Raw genomic sequence first — 14,104 nt, 5'->3', positions numbered from 1 at the left:
CATTTTCCTTAAATTACATATATGTTACTGTTTTTATTGATATGTTATTCAATATATTTGATATGTTATTCAATATATTTGATATAGTGACATTTTTAAATTTCATCTTAGTATCTTTAAAAATAGATTAATAAATACTCATATTTTTGCAACAGAGAACCCCATCTCTAGTATCTGTTTCATGAAGAGCACATGCCAAGCTTTGGAAGGCTGTAGTTTAGACTTTAATTCATTCAGTTAAAATAATTCCTGTTTGGAATGTGTGGCTTGCATTTTACTGTAAGAATTTCAATTTCCCCATAACATAGACTTCTCAGGGAGACTAATCTCCTTTCTTTACTAAATCTGAAGAGACATTGCCGTGAGGGGAAACAGACTTAGAGTGGAGAGACACCTTCATGGCCCCCTCTTCCACAATCTCCCAATAACCTTCAAAACTCTGGCTGAGTCTGACAAGTGTTATCGGCAGATGGCTGCACAAAGAAGAGCAGCTGGGGCAGCCCAGCCTCAAGTGTCTGCTTCCCTGGGGGGTTATTGTTATGACTTGCAACATTGTGAGAGGATAACTGCTATACTGTTGACAGTAATAAGTAGCAACATCTTCAGGTTGCAGGCTGCTGATGGTGAGAGTGAAATCCGTCCCAGATCCACTACCACTGAACCTCGAAGGAACCCCAGGTTGCAAACTGGATGTACCATAGATCAGGCTCCTAGTGGCTTTCCCTGGTTTCTGCTGGTGCCAGGCTAAAGCACTACCAATGCTCTGACTCGCCCGGCAAGTGATGGTGACTCTGTCTCCTACAGATGCAGATAGAAAGGTTGGAGACTGGGTCATCTGGATGTCACATCTGGCACCTGAGATTGGAAGTATAAAAACAAACATCCACTCAGTCGATCATGTTATATGAGGACCTCCCTGAAGAGCCAGGCTGTACTGAGCAACTGGTTGAGTAAATTCCTAGTGCTCTTCCTTACCTGGGAGCCAGAACAGCAGGAGCCCCAGGAGCTGAGTGGGGACCTTCATGTCCATGCTGTGTCCTGACTGGGACTGACTCCTGCACAGAGTGTGACCAGCCTATTAAGAAGTCTTCAGGGCAGGGGCTGTGCTGTGGGAACATGCAAATCAGCAGGGGATGGGGCAGGCTGGGCACAGCTGCAGGGCTGGCTCCTCTCTGAGCCAGTCCTTCGGGTCCCCAGTGTCCCAAGTCAGAGGGCAGCACAGATTTGCCTGTAAAGAACGTGTTTCCTCTTGGGGCTGTTTTGTACCAAATAACTTCTTTTTTTATAATTGTCAACATTTGAAATACTCTTGAGTACTTGATGAAAGAATGTTTTCCATATGTGTATGGGAATTCATTAGGGAAATATTCTTATTTGTAGGAAATTCTGTGCAGTTTTAGAGGGTGGGATCATCAAGTCTTAAATATATTCTGCAAGGGAGGGGGGTACTATGTGCTATACTTACAACATTTCTGTGAGTGTGAAATTGTTCTTTCTTAAAAAAAAGAAAGAACATTTTACAAGATAATGCTAAATATATTTGAAAGTATTTTGTAATGACTTAAGCCATTTTCACATGACTATACGGTCAAGCAATTCACTGCAAATGCATAAAGACAAAGCCACAAGTTCTCAAAGCCTGCATTTCACTCACAGATTCACCATTATTTAATCCTATAAACCACCCAGAAATTATATAAGCTGCATCTTATTTTTGGTTTGAGGATCTCCATATTTGATTTACCCTTTGTTCTGTCATTGGGTGTTATTTCCCAGGGGTTCTCAGCGTGAAGAGCTGACTAGTGATGCCAGATCTGATTGACCTCAAAAATAATAACTTATGTCTTCCTGCATTTACCAGAGCCTGGATTAGGATAAACTTGAAATTATCCAGGGATCAGTTGTCTTCACAAGTAGGAAGACCAAGATTGTATCCCCTAAGTAATGCTGAACTCCCCACCTGCATGTTCCTGGGGGCTCAGGTGCAGCTCCTCTGAATCATGGATTTCTGGAGAGCAGGTGCTATAGAGACTACGGAAAAAATAAGGACAGTGAGTCTTCTCTCCTAGGAGGGCAGCTGCTGCTCAGTGCATGTCCCTGCTTTGCACTATCAATGCCACTTTCCTCTGACTCTTTAGCAGTGAGTGGGAACGTCATCCTGATCCAGATGCCAGGCTTCTGTCTCACATCTAGAACAGAGAGTGTCTACCTCCTATCAAGCAAATTTCCATACACATGGAGAAATTACTTGGATCCCAATAAAACTGGTAACAGATTTGTACCCAATTATATCTCACATTTCTAATGGGGCTGAGAACCTGGGAACCAAAGGCTCTGCCCACAGGTCTGCCTCACAGGGGCTTCAGGGAAGGAAACTGCTCACACACTCCTGGGCACTGCACCAAGGCCAGAGTCTGCTATCAGGATGAAAGTCTCAAAGTCGAGCTTTAGGGCTGGCCCCAAGCTCCTGGGGTCAGCTGCTCCCAGCTCTGTTCTCACTGGTTCTCAATGACCAGAACCATGCTGGAGCCAAAGAGGTCAGCAAATGTCCCCAGACACCTGACAGAGCTTGATGCTGTTGTAGTTAGAAGGAAAAAGGAGCACATGCTAAATAAATACGAAATTATGTGTATGTGTATATATGCATTTGTAACAAACTTTACATAATCAATATGTATAATATTATAGATGTAAATTGCAGTGATATCTTTGTTTATACTATGCATATATATTATGAATAAATATTGCAAAAGAAAAATATCTTGGGTTCCCCAAATCACTAAGCTAAAGGGAAAATTCTAGCTGGGAACTGAATAGGGCGAACCTGCCTCCCATTCTTTTCAAAGTCACCCCTCTGCTCTCTGAGATAAATGCATATCTGTTTGCCTCCTCCAGAAAGGCTAATCAGGAACTCAAAATAATGCAATCATTTGTATTTCACTTACCTGTGACCTGGAAAGCCCCTCCCCGCTTCCAGTTCCCTGCTTTTTACTTGGAGTTGTCCAGCCTTTCCAGACAGAACCAATGTTCATTTTGCATATGTTGATTGATGTCTCATATCTCACTGCATTGTATAAAACCAAGCTATGCTCTGACAACATTGGAAACATTTCTTCAGGACCTCTTGAGGCTGTGTCATAGGTGCGTGTCCTAAACTTTGGCAAAATAAACTTTCTAAATTAACTGATACCTGTCTCAAACGTTCTGGGTTAACAATATAATATGCATATTTATATAAATAGGCATATTTTTAATCATTGGTATAAAGTATGATGTTAAACTTTGAGGCATGAACACTGAAAACCAGGAAGGGCGTGATCTTTGACCCCATGACCCTTTCTCACCACAGAGCCCTAGGGTCATAAAGCTCAGGACCCTCCCTGATGTCCCCGCTGGGTCAAACTGTGGCAGTCTAAGGTTGAGAATGCTGAGTGACACTAGGGAAGTCTGAGGAGCACAGAGCTGCAAGTGCTGAGGAGAGAGGGGCAGTGGGTCTGGGCCCCCTGGAGAGAGACATTTTATACTAAGGATCAGCATGGGTAGTTCCTTTCTTGGGGACTCCCATCAGACAGAGAAGCACACATGACTCAGTGGCTGTGTTCACACATAAACACACACAAATGTGATGGTCTTTGGCAGCCTCCCCTCTGACTGCAGCGATGTGGGATCTCTCTGACCAGCTTTTGTGGCCCACAGGACTGCCAGGACTCTATTCAGAGTGGGCCTCCATGAAGGCAGCTTAGTTGCTGATGGCCAGAGTGACATCTGTCCATGTCTAGCACTCTTGACCCAAGCCTTGTATCCAGGGGGGATTGTGAACTAGCAGAAGCTCAAAAAGGGCCTTGGTTCAGCTGTTGCCAGGTTAGGACACTTACTACTATAGCTGGCCCTGCAGTTGACAGTGACCTCCCTTTTGGGACACGGGGCAAAAGGCTAGAGACAGGGTGCATACAATGTCCCCTCTGACATCTAAGTGGAAAGCAAACATCCTCATTGAAAAACATTAATTGCAAACACGTTGTTCCTGCAGTTTGATGTAATTCTAATCAGAAAGGGAAAAGGCTAATTACCTGATTGTGAAGGCAACATTTGTGTTTAATGCAACCAAACTGAGGATGAAGCCTGAGTCCTCCCTCTTCACCAGAGAGCCTGACAGCAGCAGGAAGAGAAGCAAAGCTGGGTCTCCACGTCCAGGAGGGTCTCCTGAGGCTGATACTGCTCAGAGAGGGTTGGGACTGTGGGTGAGTCTGCTGGCACTGCAACGTCAAAGTCCCACAGGCTGGATGACTTAAAGAATAGAAATTTATATTCACATTTCTGGTGGCTAGAAGTCTAAGATTATGGTCCAACCAGGTACACATTCTGTTAAGGACTTTCTTCCTGTTTCATAGCCATGGAGAAAAGGAGATGGGGCTTGGGGAGAGAGAGGAAGATGCAGGGAGGAAAGGAAGAGAAGAGCTCTCTGTTTTCTATTCTGATAAGAATATTAATTCTATTGGAAGGGGTCTCATTTATAGGACCCCCTTTAGCCCTGTCTACCTTGATCATCTCCTGCAGCTACCCTGGTTGTCAGGGCCCGACTTCCAGTCTCAGAACACCGAGCACAGAGCAGATTTTCCCCACAACTCAGCACCCTGGCAGCTCCTCCCAGGCGCTCTACATCACACATGAGATTCTGTTCTAACCTAAGGGCTCCCTGTTGACAGTGAGACACCATCACCCTAACATTCCCAGTATTTCTTTGATCATAGCACTGTCTTTTATATTGTGGGATTCGTTTGCCATCTAGGGGCAGGTGTTTGACATAGCAATACACATGATTTTTACTTTGTAATACTGAAAACTAATTAATTAATTTTACATAAATAATAAATTAAACTGAATACATTACATCTTTAAAAAATCAAAGTCCAACTGAAGAGCTTAAAAAGAGTGTGAAGAGACAAAAAAAAGATTCCTTTCACTGGAGGCGTGTTAGTCACAGATGAAAGTCTTCCATTCGCAGATGACTTTTTAGCAATAATTATCAACAGTCAATGACAGCTTCAATAGGCTGCCACATGTATATTCAAAAATTATTTCCAAATATTATGTAAATACATTTTCAAATTAAAACAGACAAAAATGCGAATTTATAAGGAGATTCACACAATAAAAAATTTCACAAACATGTCTATGAGGCAAAAAAAAAAAAAAAAAAAATTTATCCCTGGTGGAAAGCTGAAATTTTCTTTGGTCTTTAGAAGAAAACAGTGGCTCTCCAGGGGTAACAGCTTTCTCTCCTCTCTGCTCCACCTCATGCTGCTGAGGAATGGACATGGGGGCAGTAACTGTGAGGAAGGAGGAAGGCTGTGCTCTGAGGTTTTGAGGCTTCTTTATAATAAATTTGATTATCCTCTGGTTCATCTTGCATCCCCTTTCAGTCTTTGAAATCATTTATTTTTTTAGCATTTTGATTTAAGAGTATAGCCCTTGGGATATCGACATCATGTAGGCTGTATGTTTCCTTGTTAAATACATCTAAACATCTTGAGTGGGTTTAGACCTTATCCCCTGTCTCACATCAAAGCAGAATCTACAGTGAGTAGGTGCTGTCAAATCATGTGAGCACCATGTGAGCACAAAAGACGATAATGGCACTGCTCAGCTCCTGCTCTTGCTACTTACACTTTGTTTCTCTGCAATAGCATTCTGTAAAAACACTTAGGCTCCATGACACATTTATTAGCATTTTAAAATAGTGTATTACGTATCTATTGCTTTTTAGTTTGAGGGCTCCAGTCTGCATGATTTCTATATAAATTTTGCAGTATACCTATTAAACTTAATAGAGATGGCACTTTGGAATTTTAATTGCACTGTCTATTGAATCCATTATCACAGAAGAGAAAATCATCTCTGATATATTTTAAACCCTAAGCCTGAAGCAGGAGCTTCTTGTTCTGTTCCTTCAATCATTCTTTTGTCTCTATCACACCACATTCTGTCATGTAACTGACATGACTCATCATTAAGTTTGATAGACATTAAAATGCTATTTTAAGTGAAATCAATTGAAATATTACATTTTTCATGAGTCTATACCTAAAATAGAGGATTCAGACCAATCAGGAAGGCTATTACTAAAAAGGTAAAAAATAACAGATGCTGGTGAAGTTGCAGAGAAAAGGGAATGCTCATACACTGCTTGTGGGAATGTAAAGTAGTTCAGCAATTGTGGAAAGCAGTGTAACAATTTCTCAAAGAACTGAAAACAGAAGTACCATTTGACCCAGCAATCACATTATTGCACATATACTCAAAAGAATATAAATTGTTCTAGTATAAAGACATGTACACACATATGTTCATAGCAGCACTGTTCACAATAGAAAAGACATGAAATCAAACTAAATAGCTACCAAAGGTACCCTGGATTAAGAACATGTGGTACATAAACACCATGAAAACACTAAGCAGCAATTAAAAAATGAAATGATGTCCTTTGCAGCTACATGAATGCAGCTAGTGGCCATTATCATAAGCAAACTCACATAGGATCATTGAACTTGGTCAGACACCACTGTCCTGTGGGCACTGCCTTCTGCCTCACCAGCTTCCTGTCACTTTAGTCTTTGGTTGTTTTTTGAGAAGGAGTCTCACTCTGTTGCCCAGGCCAAGATGTGTGGTGTGATCTTGGCTCACTGCAACCTCTGCCTCCCAGGTTCAAGTGATTCTCCTGCCTCAGTCTCCTGAGTAGCAGGAGGTACACCAGCACAGTCTGCTAATTTTTGTATTTTTAGTAGAGACAGGGTGTCTTGTTGGCCAGGCTGGTCTCAAACTCCTGATCTCAGGCGATCCACCTGCCTTAGCTTCCCAAAATGCTGGAATTACAGGCCTGAGTCACTGCGCCTGGCCTTGGACTTTTCTTGATTATAGAAGCACACAGGTATCAGGGAGGAGTGAAATGAATGTCAGAAGCTGCCTGTGCTCACTCCTCTGCTTTTTCCATCTGATTTTAAGTCACCTAATCCATCAACAATCAATTTTGCTTCACCAGGCACAGTGGTTTCTCTCATAGTCAACTGATTCAATGACAGACAAGTAAGGAATGAATGGATTATTTCTTGTGCTTCTCAACACAAGCTGACCAAGAGGCTGTCCTTTAGTGTTCACGTCTAGGTTCATCTCCCCTCTGCTGTACTAGCATCCAGGTGTATGTGATGCTTCAGCTGCATTACTTAAAACTTCATTCTGAAGTCTGTTGAAGTTAAAATAAACTTTTACCAGTGGAAATGTCAGTAAATTCCTGAAATTCATCTAGGTTACACATATTCTCTACTTCTTCTCTAAAATATATAGAAGAAAACATATTTTCCCTTGATTATCAGGTTCTATGACCCCCAGCCCACACCATAGGACCCTTTGTTCAAAGTTTATCCTCTATCATAATGAGAACTAATTGTCCACATGTTCATTATTTTTCCAACTTAATGTAACAATTATCATGCCAATTCTTTGAATAAAGATCTATCAACCCGAAAACCACAGACAAGAGTGAATAGAAACATTTTAATCTTCTCTGCACCCGTAATAAACAGTCATTTCTTAGATTCTCCGATTCTGTTGATGGGCGTAGCAACGTCATACATATCAGTGTTTCAGGGCCTCCGGTACATCTGGTGAGACAGTGATCTGACATTACAAGGGTTTGTGTTTCGGCTTTCCCTGACTAATAATGGGTTTTTTCCTTTCTATAAGGGCAGCTGGCCCTGTACATATGACAACATCATGAACATATGTTGCTTCACATTTTTTGTTTTTTGGCTATAGTTAAGTTGCTTCTTCTAATGCTAAATTACGTAAGGATTTCTTGACTCTGATGAAAACACTCAGAAATCTTCCAAGTGATGATTCTGGCAGAAACACGACTGACAAATAAAGCAAATGTATATACAGGAAAACAACCACTGTCCTCTGGATGTTGGGTTAGGTCCACTGTACTCACTCCACACATGTTGTTAGTCTGACCACTGATATGTGATACAATGTTAGTGGTTCAGGAGGGGTTATGCTACTTGGCAAGCTGAATGCTCAGAAGATCCGTGGGTATGCAAGCCTCGTCAACTGAAATTCACATTGTTGAGCTCACGCATGGATTTTATGGTTCATGTGACTTCCTTAAAAAGCTGGGAAAGATGATTGACTGAAGTTCTAGTATTGGATCCTCTTAATTACTAAGAGCAGATCCTCAGTAATGAAATAGAGATGAATATTCACTTGGGAAGCACTTGTTTTTTATCTTGACCTATTTTCAAAGGTCCAGTCATAGCTCTTCCAAACCAACTTTGTCTGCAGTCCTTCAGTTTTGTTTCTACTGAGACCTGATAATCTGTCCAAACCAATAGCCAATGTCATGGAATTGCTAATCTCTCTTTGCAAAGTGTATGGTGAATTTACCCTTGGGGTTTACCCACTATTGTGACTTCTAGTCTCCCAGGGCATCCTTGACAATGGCAGTGGTGTGACATCAATACAGCACCCAGTTATGAGAACTCCATACAGAATAGCATCACTGGGGACATACGCATGATTGGACTTCCATAGGATGCAATGATTAATTTTTTTAATTAGGCAGTTATCCCCATTCACGCCCTTTACCCCCTTATTGAGTTAGAAAAATACTTTAAGGTGTACATACCATACCCATTAGTTGAGTGTTTTATAACTATAGGTTACAAAGGAAATTTCTGTAGCCAGAGCAGATACTATACCTGGTGTTGGGCACACTGTTTTCATGGGGGGAAAACTGAAATCACCTTCACAGATATAATTTTTATATAACTACTTTGTAAATATGCATGTGTTGCTTATATAATATACTTAAATCGCCTTATTTAGACATATATATGTGTACATATAAGTATCTGCAGTCAATTTTTCAAAAATATAAATGTACCAGTATGTATGTTATACACACTCAAATATGTACATTGTCCATAAATAATAAAAATTTTGTGGTTTTTGTTTGTATTAAGTTTTAATGTTTTAAATGTTGTCTTAGTATCTCTATATATAGATTAATAAATATTCATACTTATGCCATCAATTTTAATAAAATGCATCTATCTAAATAAGTAGATGTATAAATACTGTATTGTCCTGTTTTCACACAATAATTATTGACAACCACTTAAACTCAGTATTTTATTACACTATTTATTTTCACATTCATGAATGTTCATTTTCATAATCAATTGGCTGACCGAGGCAGGGCTCAGCTGGTTGGTTCAGCTGTAGTGAACTGAGCTTGTCTCCAGCCTAGGGATTTCATTTATGTGAGGACAAGGCTAAAGGACAGTGACTACCCAGGGCAGAAGATTCTCATTATAGGTCGCAGGAGTAAACAACATCCCACACCAAGCTGACTTGATGCAATTAAGTCCAACAATCTCTAACATAGATATACAACTTTAATTGACTATTTCACTTCATAATTACTAAAGTTTCCAAAAATGTTTACTCCATTTAAGCATCAAGTTATTTGATAATTCCATAGGTAGATAAATATAATTTTCAACCTTTATAATCTTCAAAATGTTTTCAAATGCAATGTTGCATTAACTTGAAAGTAAAGCTGGGTATGCTTTCAACATGTGACCTTCCATTGAAATTTTCCTGAATGTCCTCATTGAGAAAAAAATAAATCTCTTTAGCTAAAATATCACATAAAATATATATTGTTAAACTTCATATAGATCATCTGTTGCCATGTTAAAATTAAGATTATCTTTCAGGAAAGTTGAGGCGAGCCTGCTATGTAGCATGCAAAACATCCTCTCAGGGATGCTGAGGTGCTGCTGAACTTTGGATAATTTTGAGTAGCAAGGGACTTTCATATTAAGGGAAAAAATGCTATATCCATGTTTAGGATTTTCTCTTACTGTTCGCCTTTTTGTTGAGGAAGGCTTATTTGGTTGTCAAATGATTGTTATATCTATCTATCTTTCTATCTATCTATCTGGTGTTTTTTTTAAAGACAGAGTCTTCCTATGTTGTTCAGTCCAATCTCAAGTTCCCAGGATGAAGTGATTCTCCTGCCTTAGTCTCTCAAAGTGCCGGGGATTACAGGCATGAGCTGCCACAAATAGCTTTATGATATATTTCATACAATTTCCTGATTTTTCTCCTTCATCTGTGACTTAATGACCAGACCTGCTGGTAAGACTTGAAAGCACATTTGAATGTATTCTGAGACAATCTGTAACTGGAAAATTTTGAGAACAATTAAGGAACAAGTAACCTTACTGGCCTGTCAGCTGTCAATTCCCCGTTGTTACTATCACATCTGGAAGCACATTTTCTAAAACCCATTTTCTCTCTATAATGGCAAGAGGCCATCCCCTGAGATTGGGAAATCAGAGTGGTGAATTCATGTATGCTGACATCTGAAATAAAATATGTGGAGTTAGGTATGAACTGGAGAATCACCTGGAAAGGTGCTGCAGGCAGCTGAGAACATCAGCACCCCCAGCCCTGGGCTTCCCAGACTGAGGATCATCACATGGGTACACAGCCTATACCACAAGGGGCAGGTGCACTCTGGCTTCTGGAGGATCACCTGAGATTCCCCTGTCTCTAGTATCTGCTTCATGAATAACATACCATAGGCTTTGAAAAGACCGTGGTTTAGATGCTAATTTATTCAACTTGAAGGATTTCTTTTTGAAATATCAAGAGTTGCTTCTCTTTTGCTGTATGTATGGATTCCAATTATCCCACAGCACAGACTCCTCAGGTGGACTTATCTCTGTTCTTTATCCAACCAGGACAGGCATTGTTACATCTTTTCTGCTGGGGTTGAGGGCGAAAGAGGCTTCGGGTTCAAAGAAGCCTCCCTGTTCCCCTCTATGAAAATCTCCCAATGACTTTCAAAACCTGACTGAGTTTGAGAAATGCTCTCAGCAGATAGAGCACCAGAAGGAGCATCCAGGGTGGCCCCGCCTCATACATCTGCTTCCTTGGGGGTTTATGCTATGACTTGAAACACCGTGGGAGGAGTACGATAACCATGTTGACAGTAATAAGTGGCAAAATCATCAGACTGCAGGCTGCTGATGGTAAGAGTGTAATCTGTCCCAGATCCACTGCCACTGAACCGAGAGGGAATCCCAGTTTGCAAACTAGATGCAGCATAGATCAGGAGCCTAGGAGTTTTTCCTGGTTTCTGCTGATACCAGGCTAAATTACTTCTAATGTTCTGACTCGCCCGGCAAGTAATGGTGACTCTGTCTCCTACAGATGCAAACAGGGAGGATGGAGACTGGGTCATCTGGATGTCACATCTGCTACCTGAGATTGGAAACATAAAAACAAATATTCATACTATTAATCATGTTATCAGAGGACTTCCCTGTAGTTCCAGCAGTACTGAACACACTGGGCTGAGTAAATTCCTAGTGTTCTCCTTCCTTACCTGGGAACCAGAGCAGCAGGAGCCCCAGGAGTTGAGTGGGGACCCTCATGTTCATGCTGCGTCCTGACTGGGACTGACTCCTGCACAGGATGTGACCAGCCTATTAATAAGTCTTCAGGGCAGGGGTCTGTGTTCTGGGACATGCAAATCAGCAGGGGATGGGGCAGGCTGGGCACAGCTGCAGGGCTGGCTTATCTCAGTAACTCAGCACAGGGACAGTGTCCCCTGGGTCCCAGGTCAGATCAGGGCAGCACAGATTTACCTTGAGAAAATACACTTTTCTTTGGTGGCCATATAGTTACAGAACATATTTTTGGAGTGAATTTTCAAAATCTTAAATTAACCTAAGGCTAGATTAAATAATGTATTTTATACTTGTATTAGGTATAGGATAGCATCATTTTTGGTAGAAAATTCATAATAAAGTTTTGGAATGTGGGGCTGTCAGAATTTTCAGTTATTCTCAAAGGAATCTGATGAGTGTAAAAGTATTTAATGCTATACTGACAAGGTCTCTGTCAGTGTGAAATTGTTTCTTTTTTGAAATGAAAATAAAAAGACTTCATCAGAAGCATGTTTAATAAATTCAATATAATTTACTAATAAACTGAAGCTGTTGTTCTTAGCATTATAAGGAAAAGCAATTTGCAGAAGATGCACAAAGATGATACCTGTGCCATGCACAGATCTGCCATTATCCAGAGCTATGGGTCTCTCTAATGCCCAGGGACTCAATGGGCTGCATCTTTTTCTTGGTGTGATGATCTCCATATTCTATCTTCTTTCCTGCCTTTGGGTATGATTTCTTATAGTTCACCAGCATGGAGAGCTGACTAGTGATGCCTGGTCTAATTATTTCATCTAAAATCTCTATTTCTCTGTTTCCTAAGTATAGGAGCCTGAATTAGGATCAACTTGAAAACCTTAATCAATCAAGGCTCATATAATCAATTGTTTCAAAGCAAGACGAGAAAGGCTACATCCCCTGGATAATGCTGTGAGCTGTACTCCCCACCAGCCTGTTTCTGGGGTCTCAGGTGCATCTGCTCTACAGCGTGGCTTTCTGGAGAACAGGTGAGGGAGATGCCCTAGGGAAAGGTCGGGTCAGTGAAGTTTCTCCTTAGCGAGGGCAGCTGCTACTCAGTGCATGTCCTTGCCGTGCACCACAAGTAACCCTCTCTTATTTTACTCTTTAGCAGTGAGTGAGGACATCATCCTGACCCAGATGACAGCCTCCCTGTCTCACATCCATTTAGAAAGAGTCTTCATCTCCTGCCATGCCACTGCCCAAATAGATGAAAAAATATTTGAATCCAGATAAACCTCAAGCACAGATTTGAACCTCAATACCTCACACAGCTGCCTTTCCCAGTGCCTGTCAACCTGGTTCAGAAGCAGGGGCAGTGCAGCCAACTACATCAGTATCAGTGGACTGAAGCTCAGGGACTCCAGGGAGTATTTCTTGTGCACAACTAGGAGTGGCCAGACCAAGGTAGAGCAGCCTGTACACAAACCTCCTCCTGCTTTTCCAGGAGACTGGATTCCAAGGAAATGACTAACAAACAGCCTGCCAGGATTCAGATCCCCAGATTCAGAGAGATTCATCTTTGGATTCAAATGCACTTTTTTCTTTCTGTGTAATTTTATAGTCATTGTTCTACCTTGGTGTTTCCATCCATTGTACTTCAGCTGACTCTCTCTGGCCATATTTGGCCCTCACTGCTCTCACTGAACCTGGGGAAGGCAGCTCTGCCTGCAGATGTGACAGACCTCATCACCTGGAATTAGCATGCCCTAGGACAGCTATCAATCAGTAATGACATGGGAGGTGTAGACGTACTCCAGCTCCCTCACTTCTCAGATGGAATAGCAGAGGCATTTTTCCTATGTTTCTATGTGAGCTTGAGCTCTCATTATCCTCAGAGGTGGCTCCTTACTGATGCACCTTCACTGTCCCTCCTCTCTTCCCTTGCTCACTTGCTTGTTTCCTGCACTTTGTAAATATACTGCTTGCATGAGAATCTTTCTCCTCCTCACTGGGGGACCCAACCTAAGGCATTAGAAAAATCCTCATTCTTGGAGGGAATCTTTGGTTTGAATTGTTGCCACCTCTCATTTTTTAATGCATAGGGAAAGTCAGAAAATTTAAGAAATATTTAAATTCCCTTTGCCAGTCTTCCTTAGATTTGATTTTAGCAGAGATTCCTTATTTTTGAGGTCACAAAATCAAAGAAGCCTTCCACAGATGGCTACACACCATGGAGTCCACTTAGAGCAGAGAATCAGAATCCCCCAGAATCTGACATTCACACATCAGAGAGTCCTAGAGTCTCAGGTTTTTTCTAGGTCTACTGCAACATAAATCTTCTTTTTGAAATTTTAATCTATCTTAGGACAAGTCCATTTGTGTGGATGATGAGAGTTGTTTGTGGAATGAATAATATACCCCTCTGAAGACTTTATTGTCTGAATATCTGGAATCTATGATGATTACTTATGAACATGTCAAACATAACTCGGCAGACATGGTTAAATTAAGAATTTTCAGGTCAGGAGAGTATCCTGAATTATTATAATGAGAACAGTATAATCACAAGGGTCCTTATAAATGGAAGGTTGGAGGTTCACAGCCAGAGAGGAGCTGGAACA

The 14,104-nt window shown here is 41.1% G+C and overlaps 1 pseudogene across 1 annotated transcript; it reads right to left on the bottom strand.

Moving 5' to 3' along the window:
* Positions 1-322: 322 nt before the first annotated feature.
* LOC100895964 (immunoglobulin kappa variable 1-12 pseudogene) lies at positions 323-11,537 on the bottom strand (annotated as a pseudogene). Its single transcript, XR_013526036.1, has 3 exons — positions 11,456-11,537; positions 11,139-11,331; positions 323-662 (listed from the first exon to the last, which is right to left on the bottom strand). The product of XR_013526036.1 is annotated as an immunoglobulin kappa variable 1-12 pseudogene (transcript).
* Positions 11,538-14,104: the final 2,567 nt, after the last annotated feature.

Source organism: Callithrix jacchus, chromosome 14 (assembly GCF_049354715.1).
Source record: "Callithrix jacchus isolate 240 chromosome 14, calJac240_pri, whole genome shotgun sequence".
NCBI lineage: Eukaryota > Metazoa > Chordata > Mammalia > Primates > Cebidae > Callithrix > Callithrix jacchus.
This window is presented reverse-complemented; position numbering and strand designations above follow the sequence as displayed.